At 32.5% G+C, this 8,179-nt stretch overlaps 1 long non-coding RNA gene across 1 annotated transcript; it reads right to left on the reverse strand.

Moving 5' to 3' along the window:
- Positions 1 to 922: 922 nt before the first annotated feature.
- Positions 923 to 7,158, reverse strand: LOC106692843 (uncharacterized). Its single transcript, XR_010842674.1, has 2 exons — positions 7,024 to 7,158; positions 923 to 1,183 (listed from the first exon to the last, which is right to left on the reverse strand). It is a non-coding gene; the product is annotated as an uncharacterized lncRNA (long non-coding RNA).
- Positions 7,159 to 8,179: the final 1,021 nt, after the last annotated feature.

The raw sequence follows: 8,179 nt of genomic DNA on the forward strand, positions 1-8,179 counted from the left end.
GAGAGGGGCTTACTTTTCGATATTTTCCTATCTCCGACGGATCTCATCTAGAAGACACCTATTTTCAGTCTAGGTCCTGCATTGTTGGCTTCGAAAGATTTTTTTCTTATAGAAACCCATTCAGCAGCTTCTTGTCCAACTATCAGTATTCAATATGTGGTCTACTTCGTTCTTCTCGAGTAATTAGTTTTAAATAATACTAAAAAATATGAATTAATATAATAGCTAAAATACTGCTGTGTTTAAAAAAATAATATCAGTAACTGGATCCCCTTTAGAACATAATTATGAGGATATATATCGTATTAGTAAAGACAAGATAAAATTATTTTATCAAATAATAATATTAAAATCTACAGCAAATTTACTTGTTGTATATATTTGTATACAGTTGTAAATAACAATAAATAAATTATTAAATAAAAAAAAAAATAAAAAAATTGCATGTGGCTATTCATGAACTAGTATGTAATGTTTTAATTAAGCCATCAGTATATTGAAGCCCTAAGAAACGATCAAGATTTATTTGTAGTTGCTAATTGATCAAAGTAATTGAGCCGTTGTTAGTCAAAGCTATAGCCACGTCATTAAGACACTTCCCTACAAACCGCGTGCTTAGCGGCTTCATCCTTACATCAAGTCAAATCCACGTTAAAAGCTCCTAGGTTAAATTTAAGCCTAACACGCATTTCGCGATTTTTTCTATTTGTCTTCAGTTCTTTTATAAAATGCATTTATATGATTGATGTATAAAAGTTGTAAAGCGTAAAATTAAATAAATGTTAATCGCTTGAGAGGTATTTTTTGGTTCCCTCCGTTACTGTGTGGAAGTTCATTACACCATAAACTTTTAGATATTCGAAAGAAAACTAGGATATATTTAAATTAAATAATAAAAACAAAAATTAAAAATGAATCGAACTTAGAATTTAAAGTATATTTCCACGTCAAACACATTCTTTCCTGCTTATGATATTCATTTAGCTCGGGTAACTTCGATCAGACCTTCTCCCCCACAAGGAACAGGAGGACTTTAACACGCAGAAGAAAAAGCAGAACTTCGGCAGTTCGCGGCGCTTCTCCACAACTTCGTTAATCGTTCTAAAAGCCGGTGGAGGCTGATTGAGGGTGCTGTCCGCAGACGCTCAGGACGTAAGTTGAAAGTCTGCTCATTATCTGAATACTTTGGGCGAGTAAAAATGAAGAAATAAAAATATTTATAGATGAGAATATGGTAAATAAATAAATAGATTAAATAAATACCTGCTGATACCCAGTCTTTATAAAAGCCTCCAGGGCCCTGTTTCATAATGAAAGCTAATAGTATTAGTTCATAAATACAAGTATAAAAACTACTTAGTACTGACACTAATACTTATTTTTTCATAATAGGGATGACTAATATTGATATACAAGAGTTAAAAAGTAATAAGCTACAAGTTACTATGGTATAAGTCAATAAATTAAACCTACATGACTAATAGTATCAGTTTGTACTTTATTATGAAACAGGGCCCAGGTGGATATCTAAGCCTTTAAGCCCCAAATAGGTTTTCAAAATTAGGTTATTGTTAACAGGCCTTCACTATTCAAACATGTTAAAAAGCCTCAGGTTCCCGTGCCTTAAAAAAAACTCATTCCATTGTCTTTGATTATCCAACAGGGATCTGGAGTAAAGAATTTTCTAATTTAATTTATAATTCATGCTTGTCAAAAAGAGAAATTACAAGCGTTAGATGACAACCAATTTTATATTGTAAAACCTCAGTAGTAGTTTGATAAGTTGGATATCATTTTCTTTGTTCGGATTTATAATCAATTTTAGGCTGTAGCCTACAATTGATAATATAAAATTCATAAGTAAAATATGAATTTTAAGGTTCAAGATACTCTGTAGAAATATCTATCTGTGTAAAGGTTTATGTTCATTAAATATATCAGAAACGAAGCACAAGTAGGTTGTATATAAAATCCAGGCTAAGATATGGATTAAACCTTTGTGCTGTGGATATAAGGACCACGTGTTCTAATACTCATCCCTTTTGTTTACAATAGAATTTAAAGCTGGAGATGTTATCCTTCTTTCTGAATATAGAAATATGTAAATACTACAATCGTCTTATACTAATCCAATAATTTTTATTTGATAATTAAAAATGTGTAATGTGGTCCTATCATTGAGTTTAATATTTATTCATTAAAAATCGATCCTACTAAAAAAGAAACAAATAAAATAAAGTTGTTTATGATAAAGTAAAGAATTTATTTTTCGTAATAATTAATAATTTACGTTATAAAGATAATCTATCTATTAACTATTTCTAAAAGCAAACCATTCCAATTCAAAATAATTAATTTTTTTAAACTTATTTTGATGTAACTTTTGAAGGTAAGATAATTGGATTTTATTTTTCACTCTGTAAGGGCCTATAACCCTTCAAATTGAAGGTTGCATTAAGATATTTGAGGGTCTCATCAACCGATACTTGTAAATCCCAAGATTATCCTTTAAGCTCTTAAGATTTACTGATGTTCTAGCTTTTAGCAGACGTCCCGGAAGCAAATCGTCGCTAATTATCTTTCCAAGACCTTTCTCGGTATAGTATTCGTCCATATTAAATTTGCAATTCGTTTAATAATTTTTATTAATTACCTTATTCTCTGAAAGTTATCATTATTTTTTATAATTATATCTATTAACTATGAACATTAACTAATTTTTATGTATATCTTTATTGAAATTTACAACTCTATATTATATAATACATTCAGTAAATTTGATCTTAGTTAAAATGGAGTATACACATATACATAGGCGTGTTGAGCAACTACCTATTGGTAGCACTCTAATGTAGTTTATAATGGAAGGAGTGATATCTGGTTCGGGTTAGATCGTCTTTGTGTATAATTTGATTTGTAACAAAGTAAGGAGCATTGAGGATTTTACGAAGGATTTTGGATTGTAAGGATTGGATACATGAGGAATACGAAGGTTTAGTGGAGCCTCAAAACTCAACTCCATAGGATTGGCCTTATTACAGTCATGTAGATCAATCTTTTTTATGTGTTGGAAGTTCATACCGTTTGTCTCATAAGTGCTGTAATAGTCAAAATCGACGTGCAGTTTCCTGACTTTTCAGTCTTGTGTGAGAATTCCAGGTTGTTTGTACAGATGTAGTCCAAGGTAGCGGATCTGTTCGACAGGGGTAAGAATAGCATTATTAAATGCTGTTGGTAGGTTTACGACACTATTCTACGAGGGCTTTGATATGGATTAACTAAATTAAATTTTTAAATGAACATTGTTTGTCAAATTTAACGTAGCATTCATTGTAATTCTGGACCTCTATATTATGTAAATACCTAACGACATTTGCAGGCCCTATTTCTTGCAGATCCAAGAATTTAAATTTTTAACGAAAATAATAACCTGCAAAAAAAAGAAAACGAATGACCAAGTGACACTTATTTTAGTTTTAATATTAAATACCCTTTATAATCTATTTCCTATTTCTTGATAAGCTAATCCACAAAAGGTATTTTGTAAAAGGGGCAAAACGTTAATTACTATCGCCATAATGTGTACAATCATCTAGATCAAGTGGATATAGATAAATTTAATATCAAATAAATGCTGTCAATTGATGACTGTTCGATAACAACAGTTCAGTCTGGCGTATCCGATACCACTAGAACCAAGAAAAATGACCACCATCACACACTTAATGCCGTATATCTTTGATTTCCGACTCACTAAACAGCAGCGGACGAATGGGAGAAGTAAATAATAGAGAACTATTAACAGTTATACTTGTTATACAGAGGCTGTGGTTAATTATAAATAATTAAATTGTTTAGGTTAGGATAAAATTCCACTTCAGACAAAAGCAAAACATTTTACAACAATAAGGAGATATGAAGACTGGCCATAATGGTCTACGACTTACCGAAATCATAATAAAAGACTTCGTCGTTCTTCGTGGTGAGAAATGAATTATTTCTAAAGAGATCGAGGTGATATGATTACTAGAACCAATGTGTTAATATAAAATCTCAGTTAGCGGATCCCTAAAATGCTAATAAACACAGAACTGACGGGTAGAACGTCCGCGTTATAACTGATTTAGTGAATTTTGGTTTGGAGGGGCATCACTGCACAGGTGTTTGTAGAGAACATTTTTTTTTTTTAATTTTATACCAGATCGGTCTGGTGGGCCTTACATGATTGATATAACCGTTATTACATATATATTTTAACAGTTGATTATGGGGGGTATAGTCTCGTACAAAAGACACCCCAAACTATATACAATGTTCTTATTAAAAGAAATAAAATAAATAGATGAGAATAATGCTACTTAATAAGAGAGGAAAATAAAATTAATAACAAGAAGTAATGATATTGGTACACTTAAATAAAACAAACAATTGCCCTCTAACAGTAAAAAGTAACAAGTTAATTTGAAAAAGGGACGAGAGAAGAAAAGAGAAAAAAATAAATAAAATAATAATGAATGAATAATAATAAGTAAAATAGAGGTAGTGTGGCTATGAATTAATTTTATATTTATTAAAATGTATAACAGAATGTCCTGCAGCAGTCTGGGCTTTAGTCTCCGGGTTGAGGTTGGGTTTCCCAGCTTGTAGGAGACTGCTCCTTTAACTGTCGGCAACTGGGAGTGAAACTACATGAACCATTTTTTTAAGGAAACCCCCAATGAACCCAACCGGAAATCCCCAAGCAAATGGCCAATTCCTAAGAAACAAAGAAGAAAAAAAAATAAAAAATATATCTGACCTGGTAAGATAATTTATATAACTAATAATAATTAATATAGTTGTGGGGGATAACGTAAGTCACATTTTTAATATAAACACTACTTCCTTATTTTATTAGTAAAATATTTAATTGATCTTGTCCTGTATAAAGCCAAGATGTTTTAATCTTGTCTTTAGCCGGTAATAATTAACAGCTACAAAGAAAATGGCTGAACTGGGAAAAGCTTAACATTTAATATGGAAACCTATAAAAGACTGACCTGAGAACCTTACAGAGTCATTCCCTGTAACATCAATGTAGCCTTAACATTAAGTACAATCAGTCACAAGTTGTTCAATAAATCGTATAATTTAATTAAGATAAGGTTCAATCAGTTAAAACTTTTAATGCAATTTACCATTTTGAATATAAAACTTTACCCATAGCTTCGAAGGTGCTGAAGTAAGGAATATAGGGATATATGTTATATAAACCGGTTTCCATATAAAATGTTAAGCTTTTCCCAGTTCGGCCATTTTTCTTCGTAGCTGTTGAATATTGCCGGCTAAAGACAAGATTAAAACATCTTAGCTATATACAGGACAAGATCTTTTAAATATTTTATATTGCGTGGTATATATTAAAGAGAATTTTTATAATTCAGAGAATTCTGAGCAGTTTGTTTTGCCATTATTAATTCAATGGTATAATCTTAGGGATTTTCCTTAAGTCGATTAAGAAAGTTAATCCAGATGGCTAGAGGGATTGGCAAATAAGTTCGGTTTAAGTTCGAAGTCTACAGGTATGAACTTTTGATTGCTACCTGGGGTGTCATGATCCAGCTCCTGATTCAAAGGTCAATAAAAGAATTTAGTTCTCCATTGAAACTGACAGTTAATAATGTTTTCTAATTCTGGTAGAGAACATAATTTTAACCCAGCGTTATTTTATCAACAATGCATCAAGGCATTTTTTACAGATATTTATTCACTCCCTGTCAATACAAATGGCAATATAAAATTGAATGTAGGCTTCTTCTTATACAAAAAATTGTTTAAACCAAATTTAAATATTTCCCCAAATTAATTAATATAATTAGGTTTAACACGCTTGTTCTGACGATAAATCCTGGGGAATCCTCGTAGCAGAAGTTGTAAAAACCCTAGAATGGAATCCGTCCTGGAAAATACGTTAATGCTATATCAGAGAGAAATATACTGAGAGGAAAGAGACCTGAGGAGCCGCAATTTGCCGAGCCTACTAAGCTACGGCCCCAGGTGGAATTGACATGGCGGCGGATTACTGGCAAAGCCCGACCCTTCCTTCCGAATATTATCAAAACAAATAACTTCCCTTGTTTGTCTCCTAATGTTCTTCCTGTCGGAGGGATGTTCCAATGAATGGTATCACGTGCCCGATTCAAAAGAAACTCCAACTTAAATCGATAATTTCTATAATCAATCCAAAAAAAATACTGAAGACTTCGCTGAGTGATAAGTTGAATATTCAACCGAATGAATCCCTTCCTGTTGTTGACGGAGAACTATGTATGGATGGTATAATCCTTTTGGCTAAGAGTGTATAAGCAAATAAAAAAAAATACTGTCTAGAGATACTACAAACGAGTCCACACGAAATTACAGAGACATCCTTATTTTCCCCTGATTGGCATGGCCACAAAACACATGCGCGGTAACTTCATGATCACAGATGACTAATGAGGACTTAAATTTGATATCACACCTTGAGGAACTGCTCCCTCATGTTTCATTTCAGTTCCATAAGAAGAAACCTACATTCAATTCACTATTGCCATTTGTATAGACAGGTGTGAATAGAGATCTGAAAAAATATTGCCTGATGCATTGTTGATAAAATAACTTTGGGTTAAAATTATTTTCTCTACCAGAATTAGAAACGATTATTAACTGTCAGTTTCAATATAGAACTAAATTTTATTATTGACCTTTGAATCAGGAGCTGGATCATGACACCCCAGGTAGGAAGTTGCTACCTGTAATCTTCGGACTTAAACCGAACTTATTTGCCAATCCCTCTAACCACTTAGATTAATTTTCTTAATCGATTATAGGACAATCTCTAAAGAATTGAATTAATAATGGCAAAACGGACTGCTCAGAATGCTCTGAATTAAGTTACAAGCTCTCCGAAAAAACAAAACAAAAATATCAATCATCTCCCCGAACAAGAGACATAAAAACTGGAGACATTTGTGCATAATGTAAAGAAAAAAATGTATTTACCTCCACGCTGAAATGTTTTGCGAGGAATGCATTAACTATCAGTTTTTTTTTGTGTTTTTTTCCAATTTTTTAGATAAACAATTTTCTTTTTTTGATTCTATATTCGAACGCGTTGGCTAAAAAACAGAAACTGTAATTTTGTTTTGTGTACACTAAACATTGAAATGGCATATGTTTTTTTATTATTTTATCTCATGATGAATATTTTTTATACATGAATCCCTATAATAACAATATTCTTAGATTCCTTAGTTTTAAAAAAAAAGAGAATTCATATTATAAAATTTGGATTCAACAATTTGAAAACATCGGGATTGATGAAATCCCACTTCCCTGCGAGCGTCCAAAATTCTCACTCCCTCCCCCTCCCCCAATTAAGGTTTGAATCGCCCATAACTTTTTGTTTCTCTGGTGATCTTAGCGATTGTATAAAATATTTAAAAAACTGTAAACGTACTTTCACATTCTGTAATAATGAAAAGCTTATATATAAATTATTTTACTTATCAGAACTATTTCAAAATCATTTTTCATCTTTACCGACACATGTGTTCTTCAGAATAATATGTTATGTTCTATTTTAATAGTTAAAATATCTAAAAAAAAAATAAAAATAATATTAAATAACATAATTACATACTCGTGTACAGAAAACTTTTTTCAATAATTTAAGAAATTTGAATTGTTTGGAATTGGAGATTTGGATGGAATTCAATTCCATCCTATACCTTGGTGTGACTCTAGACCGTCATCTTACTTTATCACATCACGCCAAAGAGAGACTCAAGATAGCCCGTCTCAAATCCTATAGGTTGCACCACCTGCTCACATCTCCTCAACTCTCGCTACGCCTTAAACTACAGATTTATAAATCCATTATAAGACCTACACTGCTCCACGGCGCCCCTCTTATGAGACACCTCTACAGCACAACAATAAATCGACTACAGGGCTTCCAGGGATCTGTCCTCCGTAAGATCGTCCAGGGAACCACGCTCCAGAGGGCCAAAACAGAGTTATACGTGAAGAGCTCCAACTCCCTACTGTGCCGGAGTATATAGGCCGACGGCACATCAAATTCTTTGATTGGCTGAAGGCCTGCTGCAACCCACTTTTCAGGGAGATCGCCCCTCCACCACGACCTGGGAGGTGGCAG

The sequence above is a fragment of the Halyomorpha halys genome, unplaced genomic scaffold (assembly GCF_000696795.3).
Source record: "Halyomorpha halys isolate HHAL.00 unplaced genomic scaffold, Hhal_1.1 Scaffold74.1, whole genome shotgun sequence".
NCBI classification, from domain to species: Eukaryota; Metazoa; Arthropoda; class Insecta; order Hemiptera; family Pentatomidae; genus Halyomorpha; species Halyomorpha halys.